The 18,842-nt window shown below is 43.8% G+C and overlaps 1 protein-coding gene and 1 non-coding gene across 2 annotated transcripts in view; both read left to right on the forward strand.

Annotated features, from left to right (window-relative positions):
• CNTNAP2 (contactin associated protein 2) overlaps positions 1 to 18,842 on the forward strand; it is a 1,529,631-nt gene that overhangs the window by 1,424,106 nt on the left and 86,683 nt on the right. The gene's annotated exons all lie outside the window — the stretch shown is intronic.
• TRNAG-UCC (transfer RNA glycine (anticodon UCC)) lies at positions 14,757 to 14,829 on the forward strand. The gene has a single exon. It is a non-coding gene; the product is annotated as a tRNA-Gly (tRNA).

An 18,842-nucleotide genomic window follows, 5' to 3' on the forward strand; every position in this document is an offset into this window, starting at 1 on the left:
ACTGCTGGTGCAGCCTTACCAGAACCCTCAGGACTTAGTCAACAGCAAGCCAGATGATACCTTCTGACCCTCAGAAGACCGGTCAGAAGGCAGCTCTCAGGACCAGAGACAAGACTAGTGAGGAAGTTCTTACATGGTTTAGAAGTAGCGCCCAAGTCAGAGTTCACCCAAAGACCTGAAACGTCACCCAGCTGTGGTATGACTTGTGCTGCGTGCTAAGTCACTGCATTCACATCCAGCTCTTTGCAACCCCATGGACTGTAGCCCACCAGGCTTCTCTGCCTTACCGGATGCTCCAGGCAAGAATACTGGAGTGAATTGCCTTGCCCTCCTCCAGAGGATCTTCCTGACTCAGGGATCGAACCCACGTCTCCTGTGTCTCCTGCATTGCAGGCAGACTCTTTACCACTGAGCCACCAGGGAACTGTTTATTTGTAGGTAAACCTTTAAATCAGTCAAACAAGTTAAAAATGCTTCTTGAGGGAATTCCCAGGTGGTCCAGTCATTAGAACTCTGCTCCTTCACTGCCGAGTTTCAAATTCAATCCCTGGTCAGGAAGCTAAAGATCCTGCAAGCCTTATGGAAAAGTCAAAAAAAAAAAAAGAAAAAATGCTTCTAGAGAGGGGAAAGAGGAGGCAGAACAGAGAAAATTGTAATTATTCCTAACAGTCCTTAAAGAACTACTTGTTTCAACTCTTTTTTTTTTAAATATGTTTTAAAAGAATTAGTAGTGAAGTAATGCTCAAAATTCTCCGAGCCAGGCTTCAGCAATATGTGAACTGTGAACTTCCAGATGTTCAAGCTGGTTTTAGAAAAGGCAGAGGAACCGGAGATCAAATTGCCAACATCCGCTGGATCATCGAAAAAGCAAGAGAGTTCCAGAAAAACATCTATTTCTGCTTTATTGACTATGCCAAAGCCTTTAACTATGTGGATCACAAAAACCATGGAAAATTCTGAAAGAGGTGGGAATACCAGACCACCTGACCCACCTCTTGAGAAACCTATATGCAGATCAGGAAGCAACAGTTAGAACTGGACATGGAACAACAGACTGGTTCCAAATAGGAAAAGGAATACATTAAGGCTGTATATTGTCACCCTGCTTATTTAACTTATATGCAGAGTACATCATGAGAAACGCTGGGCTGGATGAAACACAAGCTGGAATCAAGATAGCCGGGAGAAATATCAATAACCTCAGATATGCAGATGACACCACCCTTATGGCAGAAAGTGAAGAAGAACTAAAAAGCCTCTTGATGAAAGTGAAAGAGGAGAGTGAAAAAGTTGGCTTAAAGCTCAACATTCAGAAAACTAAGATCATGGCATCTGGTCCCATCACTTCATGGGAAATAGATGGGGAAATAGTGCAAACAGTGTCAGACTTTATTCTTTGGGCTCCAGAATCACTGCAGATGGTGATTGCAGTCATGAAATTAAAAGACACTTACTCCTGGGAAGGAAAGTTATGACCAACCTAGACAGCATATTGAAAAACAGAGACATTACTTTGCCAACAAAGGTCCGTCTAGTCAAGGCTATGGTTTTTCCAGTGGTCATGTATGGATGTGAGAGTTGGACTGTGAAGAAAGCTGAGCTCCGAAGAATTGATGCTTTTGAACTGTGGTGTTGGAGAAGACTCTTGAGAGTTCCTTGGACTTCAAGGAGATCCAACCAGTCCATCCTAAAGGAGATCAGTCCTGGGTGTTCATTGGAAGGACTGATGCTGAAGCTGAAACTCCAGTACTTTGGCCACCTCATGGGAAGAGTTGACTCATTGGAAAAGACCCTGATGCTGGGAGGGATTGGGGGCAGGAGGAGAAGGGGATGACAGAGGATGAGATGGTTGGATGGCATCACTGACTCGATGGACATGAGTTTGAGTAAACTCCAGGAGTTGGTAATGGACAGGGAGGCCTGGCGTGCTGCAATTCATGGGTTCACAAAGAGTCGGACATGACTGAGCAACTGAACTGAACTGAACTGAAACAAATGAGTAGACATAGCCAGGCGAAGAAAGAGGGAAAACAGGGGAAAGGAAGCAAGTGGAGAAAAGAGCCTGGCGTGTGAGGACTGAGGGAAGCCCTTGTCCTGCCGGCAGGGAGGAGCAGGAGGAGACAGCTGCATGTCCATCCAGGACACAGGGTATGTTTGGTGATACGTGTCTGCTTTGTTTATTGTGGCCCCCAGTCGCCTTCAACAGTTTTTTTCTCACCAGCTGCCTTGGTGAGCACATCCACGTGTGACCCCCAGCGCTTGGCTCCCCTTAGCCAGCCGTTTCTGCCTCCTTCCAGCAGCCTAATAACCCCGGCTACCTCTCCTCCATCACTGTGGCCCAGATCAAAAGACATATCGATGGAGGGCATGATCTGAAGGTTTGCTGTGCCCTAAAAACTCACACAATGATGATTAGTCTTTCATGAGTTTGAGTAGATTCCGGGAGTCGGTGATGGACAGGGAGGCCTGGCGTGCTGCAAGTCCACGGGATCGCAAAGAGTCAGACATGACTGAGCGACTGAACTGAACTGAGTGGTCTTTTAGCTTAACCAGCTCCTGATGAACACAGAACGCTTTGTGAACAATCAGCAGAGGAATAGTTTTCCATTTAAACTAAGAAAAAGGATTTCAACACGTTATGGAAAGCTAACACTAAATGATAATAATCACCAAAGGAACTGTTTGGACGCTGAATATAGAGTGATGCAGAGAGGCAAAAAAAAATCTCCCCTATACTTAATTTTCTTACTAAAAGACCTCTGTCCTTGAATTAACCATGACAGGATTGTGTAGGAATAAAGGATTTTTTTTTTTTAAAGAGACACACACTTAGAGATAGCAAGGTAATAGAAAAGGGAAATGCTGCTCCCACTGTTTTTGCTGAATTGTTCTCTTTTGCAAACACAGCAGAAGTGCTCAGTGAGATTTTCCAGAGGAAATCCTTGACACTGGAGTTTTAAAATCTTGTTGTTTAGTAGCTCAGTCGTGTCTGACTCTTTGCGACCCCATGAATCGCAGCACGCCAGGCTTCCCTGTCCTTCACCATCTCCCGGAGTTTGCTCAAATTCATGTCCATCGAGTCAGTGATTCCATCCAACCAGCTCATCCTCTGTCTCCCCCTTCTCCTCCTACCCTCAGTCTTTCCCAGAATCAGTCTTTTTCCAGTGAGTCAGCTCTTCACATCAGGTGGCCAAAGGATTGGAGCTTCAGCTTTAGCATCAGTCTTTCCAGTGAATATTCAGGGTACTGGAATAGTCAAATTCACAGAGACAGGAAATGGACTAGGGTCACGGTAACCTAAGGGGAGGAGGTCACGAGGAGTTAGGGTTTCATGGGAGCAGAGTTTCCGCGTGGGAAGATAAGAATGTTCTAGAGATGGATGGTGCTGACGGCTCCACAATAGTGAGAATGTACTTGGTGCCACTGAACTATACACTTAAAATGGTTAAAATAGTAAATTTTATGTTATTTTCCTCCTCTGGGCCTCAGTGAGATCATCCAGACAATAAATGCGTTAGAACAGATGGTCTTTCCAAGTCTGCAAGTCTGAGACACTCCCTCCATCCTCATGAGGTACAGCACCAACTTTGGGAGATGAGATGCATAAATAAAAAGATAACCTCTTGCTAGTTAATTTCCTAAGTACTCAGTTAGTGATAAAAGATCTATGTATTCCTCAGGGGAAGAACAAAGCACAATTGCAGAGGCCAACTTTGGGGACAAAAAAAAGATTCAGCCTTTGTCTTGGGTCCTGGGCAGTTTCCATCTGCACCTGAGTGCGCACCTTCTCATCCGTCCTCAGCTCACTTCCTCCCGGGTTCTGCCACCTTCTCTCCATCAGTTACTCCCTCTGTGTCCTGTGTCCCTGTTGGCTGTTTCTCCCCAGCATGGAATCTGTGCCAGTTTCTCTCCAGACCCCAAGTCGACCTCTAATTACTGCCTTCCCTCCCCCACCCACTAGTTTTATGAGAACCACCTCTGCTTCCTCACCTCCCAGTTATTCCTCAACCCCCCAAAATATTTAATTCCCCCCACCCCCATCACTGCACTGGTGGTTCAGTTGGTGGAGAGTCTGCCTGCAGCACAGGAGATCTTGGTTCAATCCCTGGATTGGGAAGATCCCCTGGAGAAGGAAATGGCAACCCACTCCAGTATTCTTGCCTGGAGAAGCCCATGGACAGAGGAGCCTGGTGGGCTATAGTCCAAGGGGGTCCCAAAGAGACACACTCACTTTCCTCGCTCCACTAAAATTGCCCTTACTCATGCCTCATCATGACTTTATAACTACTAAACCAATCAGATACCTTTCCACTTTGTCTTATCTCTGCCAGTTCTCAGCACTGGGTCCTGTGGACCCAGGGCCACCGCGGAGGTTGACTTTGGGGGCACCGCCCACATAGACGGGGGTCCGACTGGTGCCCCCAGGAGCTGTGCACTGTGTCACTGTGCCCCGCTTGAACCTCCATCCCTCCTGAAAACCCCTGCTTGCTCTTCTCCGAGACGTGTCTCCCCTGGCTTTCCCATGTCTCCTTGCCCTTTCTTAGTCTCTCTCCAGAGTCCTCTTCCTCTGCCCCCCTTACCATCTGGTCTGACTATGGGTTCGCTCTCTGGCTTTCTTCTCCTCCGCTCTGGACGATGCCCTGGGCAAGCCCACCTGCCAGTATCCTCAGCCCCTCCTGCCCCTGCACACTGACGCCCTCCAGTCTGTCCCTGCAGTGCCGACCTCTCTCTCGGATTCAAACCATCATTCAGAACTGTCTCATCTTCCTGTATCCAGGGGTACAAACCTTCCTCGCTTTTGTAACAACCAAATGGAACTTTTCTTTCTCTCCTGAACCTGCCACTCCTCCAAATTAACCTCTCCAAGCCCGCTGCCCCACCCTCTGCCCAGTTGCCCGGGTTAGAAGTCTTGCTCAGTCAGAGGCGGGTGAAGACACAGGCTCAGATGTCAGACCCACCTGAGCCCATGCACAGAGCCACCCCTCACCCTGGGTGTGACTTTGGAAAAGTCACTAATCTCCCAAGTCTGCACCCTGTCTGTGAGGGGGGAGATGGTATCTATCTTGCAGGTTTGCATAGGATTTAGTAGGATGCTGTATGTGACAGACTTAGCTGCAGACCTGTGACTTGGAAAGCGCTTGATACCTGGCCATTGCCTTCTTCTCGGCCTCATTCCTAACTCCCCACCAGTCAGCAAGACCAGTGAAGTTCAGCTCTGTCATTTCCCTGGAATCGGTCCTATCTTCTCATTCCCAAGACGGGTATCTGAGTTCAGACGACCCTGCGTTACTGTAGTGGGTGACTGAGTCGTCTCCTCACCTCTGGTCCTCTCCCACCCCATTGCATTCTCTACATGGCTGCCAGGATAGCTGTTTCTGCAACAGGAATCTGATCCTATCCCTTCTCTGCTCAGAATCCTTTACTGCTTCTCCATGGCCCCCAGTTGAAAGCACAGACTCCCTAGAATGGCCGTGCAAGGTCTGGCCCTGCACACTTCTCCTGTCTTACCTGCCATCATCCCCCCCAGCGTGCTCTCAGCTTCTGCCGCACCAAACCGTCAAGACTCAAGTGTCACTGCCTCTGGAAATTCCCCATGGTCCTCTAGGTTCAGACAGGTGTCCCTGTAGCACCCTGGCCAAGTATCTAGCACAGCTTTGTGAGTTATAGACTGCACGATTCCTCAAGGAAGGGCCGTGTCCTTCGGGTCTCCATCCCTTGCAGTAGTCAGGACAAGACCTTGCATGTGATACTCAATACCACACGCAAATAAATGAGTGAATGAATGAGTGTGCACTTGAATGGATAAACAGAGAAATAAAGAGCATTGAAAGTGGAGAAAGATGTAAATGTTGAGGTCATGAGGTTGAATGTTCGAGATGCTTGTTTTTATAATTTCATCATGAAATGCTTATCAAAGTATATTGTCCTAAGACCATTGACTGGCTTTATAAGCATCCTCCCTACATCTGATCCCACTATTCCAGCCAGGGTTGTTCAGTGATTCATACTCTGCGTTATGGGTAGATTACACTAGTCCTCCTGTGAAAGTCATCCTGTTCTAACTGTGGAAACCTTACTCGTTCTTTAAAGTTCGTATCAAGACTCACCTCTCCTAAGCAGTATTTTTAGAAAAGGTCAAGCCTTTTGCCTGAGCTGACTTCCCAGGACTCACATTTTGCCTGCCTACTCTAAAAAACTTCACTGAATAATGTAAATAGTATGGTCTCTATGGAAAGTTGGAAAAAGGTTTAACCCAGCTCTAGTCTTTATATAAAGTATGAGGCCTTGGGAAAATCCCTTAGCCTTTCCAGGTTTTAGGTTCCTGATTTGCTTGTTCAGATGAGGATAACAAAGCCCATCTTTATGGAGTATTGCGAAGACCGAAGGAATCCTTTTGTATAGCACAAGACCTGTAGTGGCCATTTGACCAATATTAGTTTTCTTCCTACTGGTTCTCGCTTATGCACTTCTCTGGAAATTTCCTCTTCCTTTCTGGACCTGAGATCCCAGCCAGACCTCTCCAAGCTGAACTCCTGGTCCTCATCTCTTCTGGGCAGGGCTGCCCTGCATCTGTCTAAAGCATGATGCCAAAAGGCTACAAGAATGACTCATTCTCATAGATTACCATTACACCCTTGGGAGAAACATTTGATGTTTCTTGTATTATTGGCAAGTTTTCCTCAGTTTTGGTCATTGACTTACAGGTATATATATATTTGGCTGCCCCTGTGGCCTGTGGGATCTTAGTTCCCTGACCAGAGATGGAACCTGTGCCCCCTGCGTTGGAAGCACTGAGTCTTAACTGTTGGATCATCAGGGGAGTCCCTACAGGTATATATCAATGAGCAGACAGAGTCAGTTGTATCAGTGAGTCCATGGGCTGTTTGATACCAATACTTGACTGGGACAAACACTGGGACAGTCCTTGCAAATACACGGCCAGTGAGCTGACTGTTAGAGATACAGGTGGCCTATTAATTGGTCCATCTTCCCATATGGGCAGCTCCACAGAATACAGACAGTAGGAACTCAGTGTCAGAAGACTTTAATTAGAGTTCATGGTTTACCACTGGCCATAAAATTTGGTTCAAAAAATAATCTCTGGTGTTAAGTCCCTGTGAATGGAATTCACAAGTTTTATTCTCCAACCATATTTAGTGGACCTTCAGCCATGCCCCATGCTCACCACTGGACTCCCCAACTGAAACACCCCCCATCCCTCTCCCCACCCTAGTGGGAGCCCAGCCTGCAGTGCCCACGTTGGACTCCATCTCCTTTCCCAGCCACTTCTGACTCCCAGAGCACGTATCTCTCAACCACACATGGTCCTTTATGGCCCTGCTCTGTTGTTTAACAATTTCCTGTGTGCCTGTCAAGTCCTCCTGGCAAATTTCATCTTAGTCATCTTCGTGTCCCCTACAGGGGTGTACAGGCAGAGACAGGCACATAGTAGGTACTCAGTAAACACCTGTGAATACACTGACCTACCAGGCACAGAAGAAGAGGTGGACAGTCAGCACCCCAAGACCAGGGAGAAAGGCCATCTCCTCCAGGGCTTGGAGAGCTGGCCGGCTGACTCAGCAGGAACTCCCCGGGTCCATCAGCGTCAGGACTTGGCACAGTTGCAGCTGAAGTTTCTGCTGAGTAGGGTCATAAATATGTAACCTGAGAACATAATGGTGAGAAAGGCTCCTTCTTTTTCGCATCCAAGACTCCAGAACAGAAATATGCGCCACCACATCTAGAGTATAATATCAATCTATTATCCGGCATTGTGAATATAAGAAAAGCACATTTTCCGGAAAGTGTCCTTGTTCATCTTGAAGTAGTGGGTAGAGAATGACCCTTGAGAGGGCTGGGATGAAGCCCAAAGTGCTACTAAATTGGAAACCTGTTTAATGGCTGAGACAGTTTACCTCCCGATTAATTATGGATGCGCTACCATTTCAAGATTACATTATGAAGGAAGCGTGTCACCGACTGTGATCAATGGATGGGATGCGAGTCTTGGCTGCACCCTTTTACAACAAATAAATTGAGGATTGAAGACAAATTTGTGATCGCTTTTGGTTGAGTAAAATAAAATCTGTTTAGCAAATTCTTTGGATTTGTGGATTGCTTAAGAATCTACAAATCTGCAAGGTCCCTTCTCTGGATACATTCAAAGGGTAGGAGAGAAGTCATGTAAAGCCTACTGCTTGATTTCTTGCCTCGATTTCTAACCAAAACTAAAAAGGAAACGAAAGTTGACTCAAAGAAAGAAGTTGCATTGTAAGTAAATAATGTCCAAAAACCAAAAGAGGGAACATGAAAGAACAGAGGTAATCTTTTTTAACATGTTTATTATTGTGCTAGAAAAAAAAAAAAAAAAAACTGTCTCTAGTAATTCATATTAACATTCCTTTTTTATTTAGCTTTTGTTTTTTATCAAAGTAATACAAGAACCTTGTTTAATGTATCAAATAGTTCCATATGGCTCATTAGGAGAAACAGCCACCCAATTTTCATATTTTTGTTGTTGCTTCTTCTTGTGTTTGTCTCTAAACCTCTGAAGACATTTATTTGCTGCTCAGGAGGTCAGCATACTTTTCCTAGAGTGAAACAGTGAACACTTGAGGACCATCTGGTCTCCATTCCAAGTCCTCAACTCTGTGGTTGCAGTGTGAAAGCAGCCACAGACGATATGTAAACTAATGGTGTGGCTGTGTCCCAATAAAACTTTATTCACAAGCACAGGTGGCTGGCTGGTGGGTCATAATTAACCAAGCCTGGACTCCATCTTGAATTTCTGCTTTTGAGTCCATCGCTACCAGCTGACCTCTCACTGTGGAAGGTGATTAGGCTCTTTACGCCGGCAGCGCGCTCCCCACCTCCCGCCCCTCCACGCGCTTCCTGTGCCGCCATCTTGCCGGCAGGATGGCCGCTTCTCTGCCTCTGGATCAGTATGTGGTGTTTATATGAGCATGACCTTATGCACGCTTTTCATGGCTGAACCATGAATTATTTCCTTTCTCGAACAGTCTTATTTTCCCTCAAGGAAGTTATTATCTTGCTCTTCCATTTGACAAATTTTCTATGAATTGAGGATGAATTCAGAGTCAAACTCTCCCAATTTTTAAATCTTCTTTCAGTATAAGGATTTACACATGTCACATAGTCCACTTCATTTCCTTAGAGATCTCCCTTCTGGAGCACTCTGGCTGGAGAGACCAGCCATCATCCTTGTATCTCTCTTCTCCATCATCACCAGCTTCCCTGGTGGCTTAGACAGTAAAGAGTCTGCCTGCAGTGTGGGAGACCCAGGTTCCATTGTTGGGTGGGGAAGATCCCCTGGAGAAGGAAATGGTAACCCACGCCAGTATTCTTGCCTGGAAAATCCCATGGACAGAGGAGCCTGGCAGGCTACGGTCCATAGGGTCACAAAGAGTCAGACACAACTGAGCAACTTCACTTCACTTCACTCTCCATCATCATAGAGACTCCCTTAGCCTCTGGATTGTTAGGGTCCCTGTCCTGGCCTCCATAACCTCCTCCTCTGATCAAGGGTTTAGCAGAGGGTTTCTGAATTGGGGGATTCCAGGCACAGGTAGTAAGGGTATTTTCTTTCTTTTTTTCCACTGGAGTCATTTCTCTGCAGCTTCCTGAGAAAGGGTACCTAGGAGTTAAATTTTCTGAAACATCACAAGTCGGAGAGTATCTTTATTCTCCCTCACACTTAATTGAAGCTAGACTGAATATGGAATCCCTGATTAGAAATCACTTCCCTTCCAAATTTTAAAGGAATTTTTCAGTTGTCAACAATGTGGCTCTCAAGAAGTTCAGTGCCATTCTAATTCTTGATTCTTACTTGAATACGGTGCTTTTCTAGATGCTTTTACGTTCTTATTCTTCTCCCCCATATTCTGAAACCCCAAGAATATTATTTGGTTTGTGTCTATTTTTCACCATTCTTACAGGTGAACAATGGGCCTTCTAACCTGGAAAACTGTTCTCTTCCACTCTAGGACATTTCCTTGATTTGATTTTGGAGGGACAATTTCTTTTCCTTCATTTTCTTTTTTTTATTTTTTTTTAATTTTTGGCTGTGCTGGGTCTTTGTTTTGTTGTTGTTGTTGTTGTTGTTGTTGTTTTGGGTCTTTGTTGATGTGCAGATTTTTCTCTACTTGTGGCAAGCAGGAGCTACTCTTCGTTGCAATGCACAGACTTCTCATTGCGGTGGCTTCTCTTGTCGTCTAAGCAACAAGAGCTTTAGAACTGGAGCTCTAGCCCTAGGGCCCAGGCTTTAGAGCACCTGGGCTTCAGCAGCTGCAGCTCACAGGCTCTAGGGCAAGGACTCAGTCCTTGTGGCACACGGGCTTAGATGCTCCCTAGCATGTGGAATCTTCCCCGACTAGGTGTCGAACCTGTGTCCCCTGCCTTGACAGGCGGATTCCTATCCACTGTGCCACCAGGGAAGCCCTTCTCCTTCATTTTCTACTCTTTCTTTCTTGAATTTATTTTCAGATACCAGACCCCATGGACTAATCCTCTCATTTTCTTATCTTTTCTGTCATTTGTTCACTTTCTTTATTGCTTGCCTTAAATCTTGAGAGGTGCCTTGAAATTTACATTTCAGAGCTGCTCAGTAAGCTTTTCATTTCTTTTATTACATCCTTAATTTCTAAGAGCTCTACTTTTCCTTCTCTGAATGTTCCTTTTTTATGTCATCTGTTCTTGTTTCCAGGAAACTGTGTATTATCCCTCGGAAGATATTAACAACACTCTTCTAATTGTTCTTTCTCTTGGTTCAGACTCCGTCCTTCAAAGAGCTCTTGTTTGTTTGTTTATTCATATGTATTTCTCTTTGGCCTTCTCCTGTGTTTGAGACGCTTCCTTGAATGTCTAGTGATCCTTTAACAGGCACTCATATTTACAAGTGAGGCGCTTAAATATGACTGGGAGTTCTGTACACACAGATGGGACATGCAACCTCTGGGTTTCATTGTCTGCGGGAGCCCCTGATGTCAGCACCACTGACTTTCGTTTTTTTCTCTTGATTTAATCAGAAGCTCCAGAGTAGAATTTTCCACTCTTGCCTGGTGTACAGACCCCTGGCCACCTTGTTCTCACAGCTGAGGAGGAAGAGAGCTGTAGGGTTTCAGCAGCCAGTGTATGAACTTTACTACCTCCGCTGTGCCTGGAGTCTCCCAATTCGGGAACGCTCTGCTAAATCCTCTCCAGTGAATAAATCTTGTCTTCTGCCCGAGTAAAGAAAAGGCAGTTTCTGTATTTAGGGATCTAGAGATGTAACTGTCCTTAACAAAATTCCAATGAATCCTGTTTTTCTAACTTCACATCCACACCCACACCAACAATCACTGGTAGCTCTTGCCTTCAATTATATTAACTTGGAGGGTTTTGCCATGAAAATTGGGTTGCTTCTCAGCTCTCTCCACCTAAGTTTAAATTTTTGTTTCCTTGGGTATGCTGCCACTCAAGAGGCTTCAGTTGTTTTTCAGCTTCCAAAATGTTGTCTTGGGATATCCCCGGTGGTCCAGTCGTTAAGACCACCTTCCCATGCTGGGGCCACAGGTTCAGTCCCTGGGCAGAGAGCTGAGATCTCCCAGGCTGCATGGTAGAGCTGAATTTTTTTTTTTTTTTTTGAAATTTTTTTTTTTGAAAAAGCAAAAGGTTGTCTCTCCTTCTCCACTCTTTGTCCCTATGTTTTTTCTTGGGATTTATGGAGAAAGCAATGGCATGCATGTATGTTCAATCCACTCTCATAACAGTAAGCTGCCAGCCTTTCTGTTTTAGAGGAAGTTTGAAGTATGCATACAAAAGATGCATTTTAAAATACTGTATTCTGATGTGTTAAAGCTGGAGTCACGGCATTATTTCTCATTTGCTTTTCAAATGGGATGAATTAGTTAATTTAAAAGTTGTACAAAGAATTTTTTCAAATAGTGAGGTTTTGCTGTTAAAACTAATTGTGTTTTAAAACTATGTGATTTTTCTTCCTCCTCCAACAGTGAGTTTTCTTCTTGCCTTAAGAAGGATGCTCAGGAGAAAATATAAAATTGTATGCCAGTTGTATATGGATTATTTATCATAGGATTATATATAACTATATGCAAGTAATTTTATAATTATAAAATTAGTATGTGTTCATTGCAGAAAACTTGGGAAAAGCAAAAAATATAAGCTAAGTTTTTGAGATAAGCTTAAAAACCAACAATATGTTCAGCAATCACAGAAAGCTTGACAGTTTTTGTACAATGTCCATTATGTTATACACATGTGGTTAAGAGCTAATGTACTGATGCATTAGGATCATTTTTAAATTAACAATTTTTAAATGGTTCCAATTTTTAATGTTGATATATTCCTAATTTTCTAAGAAACTTCTATTGTATAAAGGGAAACACTGCAGTAATGGACTTGTGTGTTTATTCTTTAAGCATATTTGTTTGTTAAAGAATGATGGGGTCTATTATATATAGTTCAGATTCAACCCCACGCACAACTGTCAGACATAATTCACTTTATAGTCACTCATGCCTACGTAGCACTGCTGCTTTGCCTTCAGGCTTTCCACTGGGAAAACACTTTATTGAACCTGAAGCCTTCAGTTGAGATGAAAATGTTGTTAATTGCTCTGGCAGTAGAAAGAATAGCAAAAGGAAAAAACAATTAGAGAGCTCATGGATTAAATCTTTTTTGATATTTAAGTCTCTCTGTTATTTTTCTGGCCTAGTGAGATTGCCTTCATAAAGTACCACTCTTCGAATATTTCGTTTTCATAAATGTGCTTGGGTTTTATAAGTCTTGCTTTGCCTACCACCAAACCAAATTCAGTATAGACTTTTACATATAAAAACCTAAAATTATGCCAAAAGTATTCCTTCAGCAACATACAGCTTCTGAAAGCAATGTGTGGGCCAAAATACATATTCGTATTTTTTATCTGTACTTTCGTTGAGCAAACATCTACTGAGATCCCAATGCTTTCTTCATATATAGAACCTATTATTCTTTCTTGAGCATCCTTCTTAGTGCATGAAGAAAATCTATCAATGGGGGAGGAAGAAAAAGCAGGGAGAAAATATAGATTACAAGAATGTGGCAGGAACCCAGTCCTGGGAACTAAGGTCTTAGGAATAAGGGAGTGGATAAAGATCCACCCAGAACAACTGTTCTTCCTGCCATTGGCCTGCAGGAAGACTGCAGCTGTTGCAAGGGGATCAGCAGTCAGGTCAGTCCCTATTGCCCAAGGTCATGGCCAGTGTCAGACTCTCAGATGGAATTAAACACCTTCGTGGTGTTTAAAGATGACATACGATTTCAGAGATAGAAAAACAAGCAGGTACAGGTAGTACCCACACAAGTCCAAACTCACACTTACCTTGTGCACAATTAGAGTCCCTTGAGCAGCAAGGAGATCAAACCAGTCCATCCTAAAGGAAATCAACCCTGAAAATTCATTGGAAGGACTGATGCTGAAGCTGAAGCTTCAATACCTTGGCCACCTGATGCAAAGAGCTAACTCGTTAGAAAAGACCCTGATGCTGAGAAAGATTGAGGGCAGGAGGAGAAGGGGATGACATAGGATGAGATGGTTGGATGGCATCACCAACTCGATGGACATGAATCTTAGCAAACACTGGGAGATGGGGGACAGAGAAGCCTGGAGTGCTGCAGTCCATGGGGTTGCAAAGAGTCGGACATGACTTAGCAACTGAATAACAACGACAATAGAAATCATCATCTGGTTTCCATTATCCAACACAAATTAGAAGAATGATCTGGGTGGAATATTAGAGGCAGGCACACTTACTATTACCGGGTTTTCCCTGATGGCTCAGTGGTCAAGAATCTGGCGGCAATGCAGGAATCTCAGGAGATGTGGGTTCAATCCCTGGGTCAGGATGATTCCCCCAGAGAAGGACATGGCAACCCACTGCAGTATTCTTGCTTGGAGAATACCATGGACAGAGGAGCCTGGCATGCTACAGTCCTTGGGGTCACAAAGAGTCGGACAGTACTGAAGCAAATTAGCACATATACACACTGACTATAGTAAGATGCTTATCAGCAAGAGAGCAGATAAACAGCAAAATATGGAGAGGTCAGACATCCATGGAGTCTCACTTTGCAAAACAGCAAAAAGCCTAAATAGTTCCAGAGGCACCAGTGTATACGTTACTAAGGGTCAATAAGAAGAGAGAGTTGTTACTTACTTAAATGCAGCAGATAATTTAGGAAAAATGTGAAGTAGCCTTTCCCACACCTAAAATAAATTTGGTGCTTCATAGTTTCATTTCCTTCATAAGGGAGAAACCTTTTATTTGGAATGGTTCTTCCTCATTTCGCAGCCCCGTATTTTTTCTGAATCCATGATGGATTACTAAAGGACTTCATAGATCCCAAATGGAGTTGCAGAATGCAACTTCTCCCTGCTCGAAAGCAGAGGAGTGGCAGTTAAATTCATGGTACCATTCTTCTGACGGCGGGTGCACATTAGTAAGACAGTCAGCGTCATCAAGATCAACTGCAGTTTCCTTCGTGTCAAAGAGGAGAAGGGGACGACAGAGGATGAGATGGTTGGATGGCATCACCGACTCACTGAACATGAGTTTAAGCAAACTCCAGGAGATAGTGAAGAACAGAGGAGCCTGGCGTGCTGCAGTCCATGGGGTCACAGAGTCAGACACAACAGTGACTGAACAGAAAGCAATGTTAGAGCCCGCCTGGATTTTAAAGCACAAGTCTGAGGGACTTCCCTGGTGGTCCAGTGGTTAGGACTCTGTGCTTCCACTGAAGGGGACCCAGGTTCAAGCCCTGGTCAGGGAACTAAGGTCCGTAAAGCCACACAGGGCAGCCAAAAAAAAAAATAAAGCACAAGTCTGTGCGCAGAGTAAGGGGAGTCTTGGATGCTCTGAACTCGTGTCTAAATTCATCCTCATTCACCCTCTTCAGTGCCTGTCAGACCCTTGGGCTTTTAGGATGCTTTTCTCAGGACAGCTTTGAGCTGGTCACTCCTCTGAGTACCTAGAACCAGGAGAGTGTCCTGCAGACTGATCACCTTGGAGGAAGATACATGAGCTAGTTGTTCATCCCACATTCTTCAAACTGCCAGGAAGGTCTTGTCCCCACTGAGATGACATCACCTGCTAAGCTTCCCCTTCCCCTACCCATTCTCATTTCATTAGCAATGTGCATGTTCACACCCTTCAATGTGAATAAGAGGGGTGTTAATGAATACAACCCATCTGCATAGCTCCTGTGGTGTTTTTTCATAATAAGTCCAGCGAAAGACAGTAAACTGGCATCTGGGAAAGCAAAGAGCAAGCAGGGGATGTGACTCAAGTTGTTCAGTGAATCTGAAAGGGCCACAGACCTCCTAAACTGGTTTGGATGTCCATCCCTAGGTCTTTGGACACTTGTGAACCTGCGTAGTCCCACAGCCCGAAAGCCTTCCCATTAGGCTCATTTTTAAACCAAGCAGCTGGCTATGATGTGTGAATTGCAGCAACACGGTTAACCTTGGCAAATGGGCTTCATGGTCCGAATGGCTAATTACAGATTTCCTTCCATTAGGAGTTACAGCCTCATCGAGATTCTACAGCCTGCTCCTGAGTTTGAATCTCCATACAACAAGGGGGATTTATTATAAGAGAGGAGAGGGAAGGAGAGCATCCTTCTCTCAATCAGGAAAGGACAGTCAGGAAAGAATAAAATTGAAAGAATAAAAAGAATAACATTGAAAGAATAAAACCTCTGTCAACTCAGTTTACCAACTCAGGCCTGCCTTTTCTAAGTTATCGGTAATCTTTGATTACATTAAGAAAGGGACTGTAGCCTCTTTTCCTGAAGGATTTATTTTAATAACTTCCTAATAACATACTGTTTTTGATTGCATTATAGGCTATTCCTGAAGAATTTATTATTTAAGATACCATTTGTCAGTGGAGGCTCTCTGTTGATGGGTGGAAAGACTGATGAATTGGCTATTAACATAGATAAGAAGAAAGCATATCGATTGAGTTGATTTTGCATTTAGTAATACTCTAGACAGCCACAATGCATGGAAGATACTCACTGTAGTGAAGACCTGCTCTTCCCTTTATATCCTGTTAAGACTCTTGCATGTTTTATTCTGGCAAAGTAGATCATGACCGTGATGAAAAGATCATTGTGGTGATCATATGCCTTTACCATAAAAGTGAATTAGAGGGAAAATTTTATAACTCTCAGTTCAGAAATAATTATGATACAAAAACCCTATGTCTTTTTGATATCTCTGAAGTTCATTTCATTTGTCATCTTAAAAGCCTTGTCAGTGGCATTAGTTCTGCCCTGTAGAACTGCGCTAGTGATTGCATATTTAAATGAACTCACTCTCCTTTCACCTAGAGAGGGTGACCCACAGCGCCTTCAACCCCCAGCTGGAGGAGGGACCCCAGCTCTCTTATCAGAGGTGTTGATGACCGCACCCTCCCAGGGGCTGCTGTGCAATTTCCCCAAGTCGTGTCAACCAATGCAGAGAGCTTCAGGGATCATACTGAGGTCTTGCAGAATGGATAAAGCTTATTCTCATTCTCGCCAGACATTTTGTCTGTTTTCTCCTTTTCTTCAACACTGGAATGTGGGAAGCAGCAGGTAGTGATTGTTCCACGATGGAGATCTGAGACCTAATAAATAATTATGAAGGTGCCTGCTATACGTCACATCTGTGCTAGACCCTGAAATGACGACAAAGATAAATCAGACAATGGGACTATCATTAAAACCCTTATAGTCTAGCCTAAGATGTGTGCAAAAATTAATTTAATACCTGGTGGAATGTCAGAGGTATTTGATTTAACAACTTCTTCATAAGGTGCTGCACTATAAGCTCTTCCTGTAGTTTGTCTAAGATATACTTGCTGAGGTAGACTGTTTGCCAGTGACTGGAGAGGCTGGCGAACAGGCGGGTTACCTGATATATATGCTTTCAGAGCAGAAAGGTTTCTTCTAATCATGGGAGGAGCTACCAGACAAGGTACCGCTCAAACCAAGACCCTGACGCAGGAAACCAGAGGGCATGCAAGTAGCAGGTGTGGCTACAGGTGATGCGTGCAATGTGGATAACTGGGCGGCTGAGGTCATGAAGGCCGAAAGCTCAGGGTGAGGAGTCTGGACTTCTATTGGACAGGCCATGAGAGCTGTTGCCATTTTTTTTTCTTTTTAAGAAGAAAAAAGATTATTATTTTAACTCTTCTTCACGATTTATAATAAAGGTGCAATAATCCAGATGGTGTGGTACTGACAAGATTATAAACAAAATAACAGGATAGTTAAGTATACAGAATAGATTTCTGCAATAGACCCACATGTATATGAAAACTGAGTTTTTTTAATTGAAGCATACTTGATTTACAGTATTTCGTGTGTACAGCAAAATGCACGAGTTATATATGTATGTGTGTGTATATTTATATATATATATACACATATACATATGTGTATGTATGTATCAGTTCTTTCTCAGATTCTTTTCCATATAGGTTATTGCAAGATATTGAGTATAGTTCCCTGTGCTGTACAGTAGGTCCTAGTTGTTTATCTATTTTATATACGGTCATGTGTATCTGTTGATCCTAAATTCCAAATTTATCCCTCCCCACCTTTTCCCCTATGGTAATTAGCAGTTTGTTTTCTAGTCCGTTAGTCGATTTCTGTTTTATAAGTTCGTGTGTATCATGTTTTAGATTTCACGTGTAAGTGATGTCATGATAGTCATCTTTCTCTGACTTACTTTCACTTAGCGTGTGAAAAATCCATCCCTGGTCCATCCATGTTGCTGCAGATGGCTTTCTTTCATGCTTTTAATGGCTGAGTAATATTTCGTTGTATATATGTAGCACATCTTCTGTATCCATTCATCTATTGATGGACAGTTGGGTTGCTTCCATGTCTTGGCTATTGCAAATTACCCTGTAGTGAACACTGGGATGCACATATCTTTCTGAATTAGAGTTCTGCAGCTTTCCTCAAATGATGAAGTGCCCCAAGGAGGGCAGGAAATCCAAAGCGTTTAAGGTCTCTCCAATTCAGAATCCAGGAAAATAAACCTATCAAAACAGCAAGGAAGGGTTTAGACTCTGATCCAGCTCTCCATGGTTACATCTCCAGTGATACTGGAAGCTGGGCTCGGGGTGGCAGAGGAAGACAGACAGAGTAGTTTTCCTAAAGGCAAATGAGGAGGTTTTTGAACCGAGCACATTATCATGGTCAGGGTTATCCAACGAGATCATTAACAAGTCATGGTGATTTCCCATTTAAAGGAAGCTATACATAAACTATCCAAAATAGCTCCCAAAGCAAAGTTGGACTGATGTACAGGTTGGGTCCATTCTCCCAGCAAAGGAGGAAAGTCTCCTGAGATCTAGGTGGAGGGAATTTACACAATGTGTCCAATACAATTATCAGGCAAAATTATCTCAATATTTTCTTGACATGCTGAGAAAAAATTTCCCTAGTTGTTTTTTTTTTTTTTAACATATGTATATATGTATTTATTTTGGCTGTGCTGGGTCTTCATAGCTGCGTGTGGGTTTTTGTAGTTGCAGGGAGCAGGCTACTCTCTAGTTGGGATGCACCCACTTATTGTGGTGGTTTCTCTTGTCGTGGAGCACAGGCTCTTGGGTGTGAGGGCTCAGGAGTTGGGGCACACAGGCTTAGTTGTTCCATGGCAAGTAGAATCTTCCTGGACCAGGGATCGAACCCATGTCCCCGGCATTGGCAGATGGATTCTTAACCACTGGACCACCAGGAAAGTTCAAATTTCCCTAGTTTTTAAATGCAGTATCTCATTCTGGAAA

This window comes from Muntiacus reevesi, chromosome 6 (genome assembly GCF_963930625.1).
Source record: "Muntiacus reevesi chromosome 6, mMunRee1.1, whole genome shotgun sequence".
NCBI classification, from domain to species: Eukaryota; Metazoa; Chordata; class Mammalia; order Artiodactyla; family Cervidae; genus Muntiacus; species Muntiacus reevesi.